The sequence below is a fragment of the Eurosta solidaginis genome, chromosome 3, assembly GCF_040869045.1.
Source record: "Eurosta solidaginis isolate ZX-2024a chromosome 3, ASM4086904v1, whole genome shotgun sequence".
Classification (NCBI taxonomy): Eukaryota; Metazoa; Arthropoda; class Insecta; order Diptera; family Tephritidae; genus Eurosta; species Eurosta solidaginis.
The window spans coordinates 14,144,523-14,160,498 of NC_090321.1; the positions used below are offsets into that span (position 1 = coordinate 14,144,523).

General features: G+C 37.0%; 1 protein-coding gene across 14 annotated transcripts in view; it reads left to right on the forward strand.

Annotated features, from left to right (window-relative positions):
- hppy (MAP4K3-like protein hppy) overlaps nucleotides 1-15,976 on the forward strand; it is a 318,991-nt gene that overhangs the window by 29,083 nt on the left and 273,932 nt on the right. The window lies entirely within an intron of this gene.

Here is a 15,976-nt window from a genome sequence, read left to right on the forward strand (position 1 = left end):
ATAATTTTGCGCCAATTAGATTGGTATAAAAGCAGGGATAGGGATTTTCAAAGGTGATAACAATAGAGATAGAGAAAAAATAGGGATAGGGAATTTGGTTGGAGTAGAGATGTAGATAAGGATAGAGATAAAGATAGGGATATCGACAGGAATAATAATAATGGGGATAGTTATAGGGATTGTAATAGTGAAAGTGAAAGTGATAGTTGTGGTGATAATAGTAGAGATAGTGATAGTAATAGGGGTAAGGCTAGGGAAAGAGATAGAAATATGGAAAGGGGTAAGCATAGGGATAGGTATATTGATAGTGTTAGTGTTAGAAATAGTGATAGTAACAGTGATAAGAATAAATATGAAGATACAGATAGAGAGAGGGATATCAATAAAGATAGATTGAGAAAAAAAAGAGAGGGAAAAAGACCGAGAAACACAGTAGCGAACACGAGAAAAAGAAGTGGCAATTTTTATCAAATTTTGTTATTTGATTTGTAGATGAAAATAGCTGTAGGGATTTCGGAATTTCGCTAGCCACCTGTAGATTGCTCCTCCATAGCTGGGCCTCGAGTTAGCTCAGCAAACGTTGTGCGGATACTATGTCTTGCAGGGTAACAAAATCTTTCTGGCCGAAAGTGGATGGCAGGAGGTCTGCTGAAATAATTGGGTTCACTAAGGCTCACTTATCAATGGTCATTAGGGTTTTGACAGGGCACTGTCCCATGGGTACGTCTCAATATATTGGAAACTCCATCCTGCTGCAGCTGTATGGAGGATGATGAGGTGGAATCACCAAATCACTTTATGCTTGATTGCCCAGATTTGCCAGAACTAGGCGAAAGTATTTTGGCCGCAACTCACTTGGATCTCCCGAGGAGCTATCCAATGTTGAGATCGGGATCATTCGGAATTTTATCGTTGCTACCCAACGATTCTCTAAGTAGTTATATCTACGTTACCGTTGATTTAGTTTATTATATGTGGTATCACAACGAACCTTCATGTTGTCCAAGTGAGCTTCTCCTATCAGGGCAGCTACCACCCAACCTAACCTAACCTATTTGATTTGTTTTATTTGCGATAATTTAAGGAAACCTTCCATGACTTTCGTCACTGAAACTATGCAAACCAATTTCAAAAACGTTTTCGAAAAATTTCGATAATTCGCGAAAATTTTACGAACATTTTTCGGCACTTTATATGCTAAAATAATTACAGCAGCGAACACGAAAATACAATAGCGAACCCGAAAATATGAAATTTTAGGCGGAGCTTCTCTTTCAATTTGCCTTGTGCTCCTTTAATTTTTCCTACAAATTGGAGGGACGGTGCCTCCATGTTTTACGCCGAGGCAGATGAGCTTCCATTGAGCAGCTTTTCATGGCAGAAATACACTCGGATTGTCTGCCAATTCACTGTCGAAGGGCGACACCGCTTGGAAACACATTTTTCTATTTAAAAAAAAAAACTTGTTTATCAATTTTTTGCTTTGTTAGGATTTTCGATGCGGTAGGCGGAGCACGTTACCACCACACTACGGCGGCCGCGCCACTCTATTAGTTATTTTATAAAAGAAGAGACTATTCGGACCGAAAAACATTTTCGAAAAAATTTGAAATTCGAGAACTTCTTATTTAGAGTTTTCTGAATTTTTTTGAGTATACAGATTTGTAGCCCAATCAATTCTGGTCTCTCAAAGTTCTTATTGATATTTTACAACATTTTTTCCGTAGGGTGTATTATATATTCTTCCATATGAAGGCCACGTATATGTAATAGCTTTTTTTGTATGGAAGAAAATCTAAAAATCCCTTCAGAAAAAAAATTGTCAAAAATCAATGCTAATTTGAAGAGACCTACAACTTATACTTTGTTTAAATAAAATTGATTGGGCTACAAAACTGCATGCTCAAAAAAAAAAAAAAAATCAAAAACCTCTATAAAAATGTTCGAAACTTTCGTAAAACTTTCGTAAAATTTTAGTAAACTTTCGAATTTTTTCGCAAAGGTTTTTCAAATGATTTTGTATAGTTTCAGTTAAAAAACCCATAGAAGTTTATTTTTTAATTATCGAAAATAAAAAGAAGTACATTCAACTGTAGAAATTTGATCACAACCACCACTGCTAACTTAGCTGCTGTAAGTATCTGAGCATATGAAAGCCAAAAAATTGCATTGAAATTTTGGCAAACAATTCCCCCAACAGACATTTTCTTCAATATTAGAAAATAAGGCTCGAGTTTGCAAGTTTGCAGCCCATCCAATTAAATAAAAGCTATAAGTGCTGTACATAGTGTAAGCAGCTACAAATTTTCTGATTTTTATTTTTTTATTTTTATACCTTTCATGAACATGAAATGGTATATTAACTTTGGTCCGATGTTTGTAACATTGAGAAATATAGAAGATAGACTCACCATTAAGTATACCAAATTGATCAGGGCGACGAACTGAGTTTATATAGCCATGTCCGTCTGTCTGTTTGAACGCAAACTAGTCCCTCAAATTTTGAGATATCTCAATGAAATTTGGTACAAGGATGTATTTCTGTATTATATTAGACATTTGTCGGATCCGGTAGGTTCGGACCACTATAGCATATATCTCCCATACAACCGATCGTTCAGATAAGACGATTTTGATCATTCCTGTTTAGAAAGTACAGACGTGAAACTCGGTGATATATATTCTAATATATCATAGATTTCCTGTAAAAATCATTTCGATCGGAGCTATATATAATATATATCCCATACAGCCGATCGTTCATATAAGGGGGTTTTTGCCATTTTTTATTTTATATTTATCTTAAAAATCGTTTAGGTATGTACATCTGTTCACTATATATTTCTTATTTTATACAACCGATTATTTGGAGATTACGGACGGGATAAGATTATTGTACAGCCCCATTCATGAAAGGTATGAAGCCTTCGGCACAGCCGAAGACAGTCCCGTCCTTACTTGTTTTTGTGCTAATTTCAGCTTTGTCTTTGTATGAAAGTTAAAAACTGTTGCCTACGTTTTGATTCTTTTTGTAGCAATATTTCGCTTTAGTTTTTCAATTTTTTTTTTTGTTCCCCATTTATTAACAGCACCATAACGAGTCTGCTCTAAGTGCACTTTCAGCGCGGCCTTTGCTGATGGACGATGAAGTACGCGACATTGATAGGGCTGCAGACGCTTAACGATAGCGTAGCCATACTCGAAACATTAAAGACAGACTTTGTAGCGTTTGTAGTGTTTAGTTTATGCAATTATTTGATATTCATTCATTTACTGCCTTGCCGTTCGTTCGTTCCTTTGCCTCAACATTAACACACACATACGCAAATTCATTCATTCATACTTTTTCAATTTGTACATTACTTTGTATGCAGAATGAACTTGTCTGACGACCTTGAACGTTGTGTTGTTGTTGTTACTGCTGCTTTATAGTGTGCGCACAATTTTGTTGGTCCATGAACGTAGTTGCCCAGCGCTTGGTCCAAAAAAATATACGCATAACTACGTAAAACAAACAGCACAAACGACAAACCAACCAACTTCTATATTGCCACGCCTTTATAACGGTATTTGTGGCACGTTTGCTTGTATTTGACAACTACATAAAATCCACTGACGAGGCTGCTGCTGCTTTATTGAGGAAATAAATAAATGCGAGAATTGATGCTGCAGCAAATGGAGAGAAACTTTTTCGTTAATTTTAGAAATTTGTATGAAAGGAACAAATTGCAATCAAATACAAATAAAAAAATGAAATATTTAACTGCTGTAGTTGTAAGGGTTAAGCTTGTGGTAGGGAGGAAAAACTTTTTGATTGACGGTTGACAAAGATAAATGAGCGCACGAAAAATTTGGAAAAAAAATTTAAAAAAGTTTTTTTTTGTGTGCCAGATAGTCAGGAAAAACTGAAAAATATGGCAGGCATAATTAAAGCGTTTTTAATTAACATTTTAATTGCCATAACAGAAACTCAATCGCTTGTGCTAAGTTTTTTTTGGACATGGATACTTACATATGTAATTAAAATTTTTATACTCAGCTGAGCAGAGCTCACTGAGTATATTAACTTTGTTCGCATAACGGTAATCCGTAACGGCATAAACAAATCGAGATAGATATAGACTTCTATATATCAAAATGATCTGGGCGAAAACAGAAATTAATTTAGCCATCTCCGTCCGTCCGTAAACACGATAACTTGAGTAAATTTTGAGGTATCTTGATGAAATTTGGTATGTAGGTTCCTGGGCGCTCATCTCAGATTGCTATTTAAAATGAACGAAATCGGACTACAATCACGCCCACTTTTTCGATATCGAAAATTTCTAAAAACCAAAAAAGTGCGATAATTCATTACCAAAGACGGATAAAGCGATGAAACTTGGTAGGTGCGTTGACCTTATGACGCAAAATAGAAAATTAGTGAAGTTTTGGACAATGGGCGTAGCACCGCCCACTTTTAAAAGAAGGCAATTTAAAAGTTTTGCAAACTGTAAATTGGCAGTCGTTGAAGATATCATGATGAAATTTGGCAGGCACGTTACTCCTATTACTATATATGTGCTAAATAAAATTAGCAAAATCGGATGACGAACACGCCCACTTTTAAAAAAATTTTTTTTCAAAGTCAAATTTTAACAAAAAATTTAATATCTTAACAGTATATAAGTAAATTATGTCAACATTCAACTCCAGTAATGATATGGTGCAACAAAATACAAAAATAAAAGAAAATTTCAAAATGGGCGTGGCTCCACCCTTTTTCATTTAATTCGTCTAGAATACTTTTAAGGCCATAAGTCGAACAAAAATTTGGTAGGTGCATAGATTCTATGACTATAACTATTTTCTGTGAAAATGGGTGAAATCGGTTGAAGCCACGCCCAGTTTTTATACACAGTCGACCGTCTGTCCTTCCGCTCGGCCGTTGACACGATAACTTGAGCAAAAATCGATATATCTTAACTAAACTTAGTTCACGTACTTATCTGAAGTCACTTTATCTTGGTATAAAAAATGGCCGAAGTCCGACTATGACCACGCCCACTTTTTCGATATCGAAAATTACAAAAAATGAAAAAAATTCCATAATTCTATACCAAATACGAAAAAAGGGATGAAACATGGTATTTGGATTGGTTTATTGACGCACAATATAACTTTAGAAAAAAACTTTGTAAAATGGGTGTGACACCTACCATATTAAGTAGAAGAAAATGAAAAAGTTCTGCAGGGCGAAATCAAAAGCCCTTGGAATCTTGGCCGGAATACTGTTCCTGGTATATATATAAATAAATTAGCGGTACCCGACAGATGATGTTCTGGGTCACCCTGGTCCACATTTTGGTCGATATCTGGAAAATGCCTTCACATATACAACTAAGGGCCACTCCCTTTGAAAACCCTCATTAATAACTTTAATTTGATACCCATATCGTACAACACACATTCTAGAGTCACCCCTGGTCCACCTTTGTGGTGATATCCTGAAATTGCGTCCACCTATAGAACTAAGGCGCACTCCCTTTTAAAATACTCTTTAATACCTTCCATTTGAAACCCATGTCATACAAACACATTCCAGGGTTACCCTAGGTTCATTTTGTTAAATGGTGATTTTTCCTTATTTAGTCTCCATAGCTCTCAGCTGAGTAGGTAATGTACGGTTACACCCAAACTTAGCCTTCCTTACTTGTTTTAATCTAAAAGTGTCCTAGCGATATTTTAAAAGTTACATACATAAAATTACACTGAATTTTTGTGCATACAAAAAATGTTTAAAAATCTTTGCTTAGTTGAGCAGAAAATCTTTTTACCGCACTTCAGCAACACTCGGGCCTGTAACTGCCTTTTCACATTTGGTTATTTAATTTATGCACCGCCTCTTATAAATATTCTAATTTGTGTTCAAGTTGTTTGACTGCTTACAATCTTTTCACATACCCATACCGCACATGCCAAGCGCCCACGCTGCAAATACGTGCAAATTTGTATGCGTTAGTAAATTTGTTTATGTTATTGTATAACTTTGTTCTTTTTATTTGTGTCTAAGGCTGTTGGTAAAATGCGCATGCGCACAAGCACTAATCCTGTCTTTATGAAATGCTCCCACACAAATTAAAGTAAATATACAACCATACGCATTAACTTCAACACACACTTACATATGCATCTTTTGCTTGTATGTAGTTGAGCTTTACCTAGGATTTTACCATTTAATATTAAATTACACAAGTGTTTAACTAATTACTTACTCCTAACTTTTTGTGTGTAATTTGATTAGCTTAGTTTGTTTGCTTTTGGTAATGGAATCGTCGCTGCATGAAAAATTTTGTTTATTTAATTTTTTGTTTGTTTTGCAAACATTTTTGATGAAAATATTAACTTTTAAGAAAATTTGCGCCAGAAAAGTAGAAAATGAAAAAGCAGGCACTAGAAAATCCTCACGCGCTTCGCTGCTGCTTAGTTTAAGTCAGCTATGCAGTCGCACAATATTTTCACCTGTCGATTTCTTTCTTTTTTCGATCTTTCCCTTACTGTTCCCCTTCCCTCGCTTTCCTACCCCGTTGTTCTCTTCTCTTCTCCTTAAGCTCTGCCTCTCTATCTCTCTATGTCTTTTTTCTTTTCGATTTTGCTTCCATTTCTTGACACTTTTCCTTTTCAATAACATTTATCTTCATCTTGTTCTTGCTCTCCGTTTTCTCCTCCCACATTCGTTTTCGGAATCCATGTGACTTCCGCTCCCATTTGTGTATCGAATCTCTCATTTCTTATTTCTCGCCAATCTTTTCCACTCCTCTCTCATTTGTTCCCCTTCTTCTTCTCACTCTTTGTTTTTACATCTCTGGTATCTGTTATTTTCTTGACCCCTTCTTTCTTCTTCTCCCCTGCTCTGCCTCTTCGTCTCCCTTCTCCTTTCCCTTTTCCTCTCTTTTTCCTACCCATTTTGAACTCCTTCTCCCCTACTTATCCGATATTTTCCCCATTTCATTTTTCCTCTTCCCCTTCTAATCATAGCGACATTTGCCCCTACTCGGCCGCGGTTTCGCAAACGCGCTCTGTAAGACCATTTTTTATAAATACAATTTCAGAATATGCTTGACCAATGCCCTATTTCAGATTTTTAATCAAAAACTTCAGACTTTGTTTTTACCAAAATTGTAAGCTCCTTTGTCTTTAAGATTCACTAAAAAAAGCTTGGATAGAGTTTAATTTAAATGTTAATTTCATTTCATTGCGGGTGCAAAAGAGCTTAGTTACTCCTGAGTATGGTGACCTTTATCAAGAAACACCTCAAACTTGTACTTAGGGTAGCAGTTTTTGTTGAGCATTTTGAATTTTCTCGGTTTTCAGTTTTCAATGTGGAGGAGCAACATGATCTGGGACTTGACAGTTACAGCTTGTTTTGTTTTTGTAAAAGAACAGCGACATCAAAGCAATGTGATCTAGGTTAGGTTAGGTTAAGGGGGCGTGCGTGAGTGTTACCCACACTTCCACTCGGACACATTTTTGTCCATTGTGAGTGCCCTCAGTAAGTACAGGGTGGCGACAAATTCGTTTAGCACCATTACCTCCTAGTGGTCCTCAACGAACCACTTGCTTTCCCTGATAAATCGAAGAAAAAGCGAGACACCTTTCCAACCTCTGCCAGGCTGTCGAAGAACCGTGAGCCCAGAAATCTGAGCCTCCTTCTTTGAAGCGCCGGACATCGGCAGAGATAGTGGTAGATCGACTCCTCTTCCTCCTCATCCTGACAGCTTCTGCAGAGGGAGCTTGTTAGTATTCGTCACCGTCAGAGCATTGGTGCGATAGCACAATGACCTGTGATGACACCCGTAAGTACCCTCACCGCAGATTTGTTCAGTTTGAGAACGAAGCTGGTACCTTTCCTATCCAAGCATGGTCATAAGGACCTTGAGACTTCGCAGTCAACCCTGTTGGTCCATAGCAAGTCCGTTGCCCTGTTCTCATATTCGTCGATTCTCGCTAGGAGATAACTCAGCTGCGGTCGGACGGAGCTGTCCACCTCACTTATGTCTAAGTCGGAAAAAATATGATCTAAATAGAGTTCAGAATCACGCGTTTACAAAATCACAGATTCCATCGCAGCTTTTGCCATTGCAGAACAATTAGCTGCGACAAATTAAATTAAGGAATACGCACTTTTCGCTATCTCCTGCGCGAGCTCGCAGTAAGCAACCAGCGTGGGTAGCCGCTTAAGTGGCAATTCACTGCGACATCTAGTGCGACTTAGTGGCACCGCAAAACGCAGGCCCATTGTTTGCAGTCACGTAAGTTGTTTTTGGGTTTGTGATTGGCGCCGATACGCTAACGCCATCTCAGTCAATCAGCATCTGCGGTTTCTTTGAAGCAGTCATTACTATTTCAGTCGCTATGACACCATAGCTTGTCACCTATTTTAAAAACCCTAAAAAGGTATGCAATGAGATGTGCCAAGATTTGATATCCATCGAAACCAACCAACTTTAAGTTTTTCATAGAAATATTTCTAAGCAAAGTTGCCAGCCAGTTTTTTCTACCCAACCTTTTTGAATTTCCTTCTATATCCACTTTTACCCCGGAATCTGCCTGACCCATTTGAATGAAATTTAGTGTATAGATGTTTTTACAAGGTTGCCATCTATTTCCATATTTAATGAAGTATACCAGTTTTGGTACCAAACAAAGTTTTTTCAATATAAAAAATTGTTTGAGTAGGTTTGCCACCTCATTTATATTGTATAATTGTGACTATTGAGTATGTAGAATTTCTGAGTAAAGTTTAGTCACATCAAGCTAAATTGGTTCACTCAGGTAAGTACTTAAGATATATAAATAAATAAATGTAAGGCGCGATAACCTCCGAAGACATCTAAGGCCGAGCTTCTCCTCCAATTTGCGTCGTGCTCCTCTTGATTTTCCCTACAAATTTGCATGTTTTATGCCGACTCCGAACGGCATCTGCAAGGCAGATGAGTTTTCACTGAGAATTTTTCATGGCAGACTTAAAATATATATACTATAAAAAAGTTCAACAAGTACAAAAATTGCGACAAAAAAAAAGTGCAAACTTTTGTCCGTCTTCGTATGTATTCCATGAAAAGTCATTTGTTACGTTCCAGCGCCCAAAAAAAAACATTTCCAACTTTTCGTAACCATCAATTTGACAACATCGTTTATCATTTTTTGGCGATGGAACAACAAACACAAGTTTTGACAGTTTTTGTGCAAACTTTTAGTACCTTTTTTTTAACTTTTTTTGGAGGGTTTCTCCATTTTACAGTGCAGCACTTGCCAGCAAAATATTGATGAAGCTGGGCAATAAATAATATATTTATTACGAAAACAAGTAATGCATATAAATATTAACGATATAAATAAACTAGAAGTGCGCGGCAAAGTTGGGTGGCGGAGCCACAATAAAATCGGCAATAAAATGTACCAATATTGTAACGAATTTTGGGAAATTTCTGATAATTAACGTTAGCAGAGTTCGAATCGCTGAACTGCCGAATAAATAACACCAATATTCAGTTTTCCAAAATGGTCTTTATTATACTATTTTGATAGTAGTACTTCACAATTATACTTCACTTCACAACTAATACTGTGCTTAAATCAAACTGATTCGTTATTCCTCAGCTTGCTCTGCTTTTATACTCTCTGTTGCCTCGCCCGCATATTTCTCCTAAGGTCTAGACATTTCACGAACATGGAACAGTTGTATCGCATACTTGGTTATTTAGCTATATGTGTGTGTATTAGAGGTTTACGCCGGTCACGTAATCGGCGGCGGCGGCGTAGGCTCTATTATATACCGGCGGCGGCGGCGTGACCGGCGTAAACCTCTTAATTGAATGGCTAGACTTCAGAGTATCACATTGTCCACAACTTATGAATATGGAAACATATTGCTGACGTCAATGGTATTCGGAAAGATCCGCGGTTTTTTCCTTAAAATCTCGCGTATCGTTCAGAAAATTTCGGAAGTAGCTCCTTGCGGAGAGAGGGAGAAACACTTAAAATGGTCACCGCTTTGTAGCGTAGTTTCACCGAAGGAGATGTTCTGGGCTAACTCTAATATCCGTCGTCGGCACGATTTCTTTAAATCATTTGGGGCTACATGATGGTCACGCACAAAGGCGACTTACGGTTGCTATCAATTATCTACTAATAGTCATGACTCTCGTGGCACAGTTTTAACGATTACCATCAATGCTGGCTTATTGTTGATCACGCCAAAGGGCACCTTCAGTTTTTTCGGCTGTTTTTAGGAGCTAGAATACCCGACGTGCGAACAGTAGCAATCCCGACCACCAGTCGCTACCACGCATCCTGGCCCTTATACCATATGCCAGCACAGAAGCCACAGGACTGCGACTTCGAACTCATACCTTCGCTGACGTCACTTTCCTAGAAGCTCTAGGTGTAGCTGCGCAGAGTTTCTGACGGATGCTTTTGTTGCATTATGCTTCCGAACTACACCAAAAAAACACCTTGAAACGTTAGCTATTCGGCCAAGGATGCCGATCTCCAAATCATAAGCGGTCTAAGTGGATGTCATTGCGTAACTCATGGGTGAAAATCGTATAATCCTTGGCTCATCTACATAATTTAAACTTTACAAGGACCGTGGAAAAAACTTTTAAAATGTAGACCAACATTTGCAGACGTTTATGTTGGATACATTGACTTCAATAGTCTTCGTTTCCGGCCTTATGATATAACAGCTCATTATGGATGACCGCCTTCAGTTTTCAGACTAGTTCGACTATCCCCTACGTTAGGCTAGAAGAACACCCGGTCATTTGTTCCGCTGTCTTGGGAAAGCTTTTGCTTCACCACTTTGAGTGTTCTTTCGAAGGACAAGTCCGAACCTGGTTAAAAAATGTGCCTACGTTTTCACATTTGTAACAGGAGCGGTCACGTGTTGGTCATATTTAAACATGGTTGATAGGCTATATCCAATGTGATTCGCTACAAGGGACTAGTTGGGGATAGGGCCGCCAACTTTAGGAAATGTCAAACCGGGAGACTTGGGTGTTGAATGATGAAGTGTGAAAATCAAAATTAAGATTTCAGATGCTATTTTATAGTTCCGCAAATAAAGAGATTTTTCAAACCCTTCTCATACGTGTTGAAGGTATATGCAACTTAAGTGTGAGCTGAGAATCATTTCAAAGGAGAATTTAAACCCCTGAAGCCTACTAAAGGATTTTGCATCACTGATTTAGCTTATTCTTTCAGCCAATCGGGATATAAAATTCCGCGCCTTTTTCGGGTAACTTGCTTTTTTAACAACTTGAGGACAATTTGAAAATATGTTCGACTTGGGACATTTTATTTAAAATCATTGTTCTTTATTAATTTTTTGAAAAAATTATGCAAAGTGAGCATTTAAATTTATTAAATAACTTTTCTTTAAGTGTTTTGTTTTAAAAACTTGGTGAATTCGGTGATGCTAAATCCGTGCTAAGCTGGCATTGAAAGGGCCTCTTTTCTCAAATAACTTTTGAACGGTTAGAAAGTGTTAAATTTCGCATCCCTTGATACCCCGTTCGACCATATCGGACCAACTTTCGAGATGAACAATAATTGGCCTAGACAGACTTAAAAGAGTAGATAATACAGTAACGCGCCGAACGCCGCCGCCGCCGCCGCGCCGATATTTTTGACATTTGGCGGCCGCGTGCGAAAAACGTCGCGAATCGGCGGCGGCGGCGGCATTTATCGGCGGCGTATATCTCTAGTGCGTATGTGTGAGTAACAACTTCTGCTCTTAGCTGATGACTACATGTGTGTATGTGGGATATCTCTTCACTTCGAGCTGCTGGTTATGTGTATGGAATATTCTTCGTTGCCTTGTACAGAAGTGTGGCTGCTTGCTGTTTTGTTGTTGTGATTATTTACTAACAGCATGGTGATGCCAACATTCGCCACAATATGTTAAAAAAAGATAATAGCAGGCGCAATTTTTATATAATTTCGCCCATTAAATTCTTCTTTTTATATTTTCCACAATTCAAGAAAAACCTTTCATAAATTTTTTAACTGAAACTGTGCAAAGCAAACTCAAACACCTTTTCGCAAAAATTCGGAAAATCGATAAATTTAATTTAAAATTTCGAACTTTTTATTTAGAATTTTGGGATTTTTTGGGAGTACACAATTTTGTAGCCCAATCAATTTTAGTCCATCAAAGAACAAGTAACAGGTCTCTCATAATTCTTATTCTTATTGATTTTTGAAAAGGGCGTATAGCTTTTTTATAAGGAAGAAAATCTGAAACATGCTTCCGAAAAAAACTCAAAATTCAATTGCAACTTTGAGAGGCATAAAATTGATTGGGCTATAAAACTGCATAATATTAAAACTCAGAGAATTTCAAATAAATTTCGAATTTTCGAACTTTTTCGAAAATGTTTTTGAGACTTTTTTGCTAAGCTTCATTTACAAAATTCATAAAAGTTTTTCCTCAAAATATCGAAAATAAAAAGAGGAAGAATTTAATTGACGACATTTGCTAAAAAAAAAAATGCCACAGGCTCATTCCATTTCAAGATACCTGGTCTGCGCGGGACGTGATTTTTGATTTCGATGAAATTTTAATATTGTAACGAATATTAGCAACACTAAGGGGTACTGTCATCTCCAAGCCGATGCTAAGCAGTGACGTGAATGCACATCAATAATTCAATCATTATGTCTACACATATGTACATACACGCAGCAGAGAAGCAACGCACAAACACATGCAGATATCTTATCTGAGATATGCAATTATAATTGTGGAAGTGTCGCTCACAAACACACGCGCGTATGAGAGCTATACACGTACATCTGTAGTTATAATTATAACAGATAACCAACTACTAGATTCTAGAACAGAAGCGCCTTGAAGATGCAACGAGGAAATCAAAGAGTATAAAAGGCCTCAACAATAGAGGCCCTACAATCAGTTTTGATTAAGCACGCAATATGTCGGGCAATAGTAGAGTTATTTATTGTGAAGTACTTGAATAAAGGCCACTTTGCATTACTAAATATTGGAGTATTCAACAGTTTAGTGATTCAAACCTTAGTAGAAGATTGCAAATAAGGGGAATTGCAGTAAATTCGTTACAATATATTGTTCTTTGGTCAAAATAATGAAACACGTGTTTTTTAGACTCATAAATTTTTTTTTCGGATTTGACGGCAATTGAATTCCATAAAATGCAATCGATATTTTATTCACCTATTTTTTCAACTGTCAATAACTTTATCAAAAATTTACCGATTCTCATGATTTTTTTCTTTGGAATGTTCGTTATTACATTTACTTTTATATACATTTATAAACAATAGCATATAGTTAAAAAAATTTTTTTTATAGTATGCTGTTATGCATTGCATCAATATATGGGGGAAAAAAGTTTAATATTCAAAAATTCATATCTCGAAAACAACGAGTTTTGGCTAATAGGCATTTGGCCAAGTTGAAACATGGAGTGTTCACTCAATATAGAAAAAGTTTAAACAAAAAAAATAATCTTTTTTGAGAAATTAATTTGTGAAAAAAGTCATACATTTTTACTAAATACTAAAAAAAAAATGTGTTTAAACTATAACTAACTAATCGATCGCATTCAATTGCCGATAAATCCGATAAAAAAATTTTTTTCAGGCAAACACGTGTTTCATTATTTTGACCAAAGAACAACATCTTAAAATTTCATTGAAATCAAAAATCATGTCCTGCGCGGACCGGGTGTCTTGAAATGGATGGTATATGTAGCATAAGCAATAGCAGCCTAAGCCCTGAACTTCGATAAAACTTTGGCTGTTATATTTTACAAACGCTTCAATATATCTGCGTTTCCAAATTCATTCCAAAATTTTGGTGTTTTGCAGAAGTGTGCCAAGTGCGTTCTACGCGAAGCCGCAGTGTTGTAGCTTTCTGAGCTACTCGATGAACATGTCTGATATAAAATAAAAAATATGAAATATACAAGTTGTTAGTTTCTTGAGACAAAATGCGATAACAGCAATTCTGGTTGCTGCAGCTGTGGCTAGCGTGCGGATGAAAAAGTAGATCTATAATAGAAGACAATAAATAAAAACAAAAAATCCCAAAGCAGCACTTGACTTTTGCTGACTTCATTTGTTTAGTTTTGCTTTTACTTGCGAAATTCTCTGTTTATGTATGCGTCTGTGAGCTTTGCGCGTTTTCAGTTTGCTCTGTTCTTCGCGTCAGACAATTGTGTTTGGCTTTTGGACTCGCTTCACTTCTTTTTCGTTTTTATCGCTGTTGCCATATGCCGCTTACTCTCGACCACTTCCTAGGTTGCAAACCATAAATTGATGCTCTGCACTTTTTACTTTCAACTCTTAACTTTGGCTTTGTTTTAGTTGCATTTTTTGTTGTTTTTGTTTCGTTTTGTTATTTTTATTACAATTGTTATTATTGGAGCGCATCTGTTGAGACGGCAATTATCTGTAACTGAAAAGTTTGTTGAAAGTCGAAGCGCTCGTGCTGTTTGTTGCTTTTGCGACATTAAATTTTGTGGTATTTTTTCTTCAATTTTTAATTTCCAAATGCGTTTTTGAGGTACACAAAGTGTTTGTGAAAAGCGATTTGTGGTTTTCGTTGAAGTGTATACACTCTACTGATGATGAAGAGAGATATGAGAAAAAATAAAATTTGATCTCTCAAACTCCTTCCAGACTTTTATTTTTAGCTTGAATACCATTTGAAAATGCCTCGAAAAGAACATTCCGATTCCATTCAGTTCCGATCTTGTTTGAGATGGGTTTGAGAATATGAAGTTTCTCAATTTGAGAATATGAAGTTTCTTTTTTTTTATTTTGATAATCTTATTAACTGCCTTTCGAAGATATCAGATATAAGAATAGCGTTAATTCTTAAGTGCTTCTCAAATTGAGAATGAAAAAAAAAAATGCATTGGAATTTTCTGTTGCTGTTTTCGAAACAATTTTTTTGGGGTTATAGTGTCCAACCCCACATCAGTTCAGAGGCGTTATCTTCGGCCGGCTAGCGCACTTTCACACGACTGCATGAGCCTATAACCTTCCTCCTTTAAATGTTTGAAACATTTTGCGATCAAAATAAACGCAGAACGCTCTTGATTTCAATAGAATTAAATTCCGCTAGACAGTTGATGAAGTGCTTTTCAGATAGTCCATATCTTAGACGGCGCAACGTATTCCCGAGGAATAGCGCTGAATGAGTTGGTTCGTTGATATATTTCCATGCGTTCCTTTCTACTACCTTCCGAACCAATGGACCCAAAGAGATACACGATTAAAATTAATTAGGAACCTTGTTCGCGTCTCATTTAACGCGAGCTCAAGTTTGTCTGGATACCTCACATGTGGGTAGCAGTACCGATCCTACATTAGCTTTCTCGGTGAATTAAAGAGAGAAGCGCTGTAACACAACTCGTTTTAAACGTTCTACTCAGTAATTTTTCTTGCCAATTCATTAGCAGCACAATTTTCCTGGGATCCACATCACAATTATGACGCAATGGTAGGACAGTTTATTTAGCTACCATCTGCAGTACAGTTTTAATTTCAATGAAGTGTTTCTGCATTCACTTTAGAGCTTTCATCTCTAGACTCTCTCTGTTTGACTGTCTGAATAAAATCCCACGGACTTGATACTCCTAGGTAGCAGCCATCGAGCAGTATCCTATAAGGCGGTTAGTTTCGCCTCGAAGCCGCTGAATGATCGTCGTAGACTCAGTGTATAGTGAAGAGATATAACCTTTTCCTGTATTTCTGGCATTTTGATGGATAACTTGTTGCGTAGAGAAGGGTCGAAGTAATATAGTCTAGTTCACTTGAGTTCTCGGCGATGGTGCGTAGAATGCTGACATAGCCACATCTCTTGTCGCTCCAGTGCAGACCTTCACTCAGTCTAACATCATTAAAATTTGCAGATCTATTGGGAGAAGGTTTGCGCATAACTTCC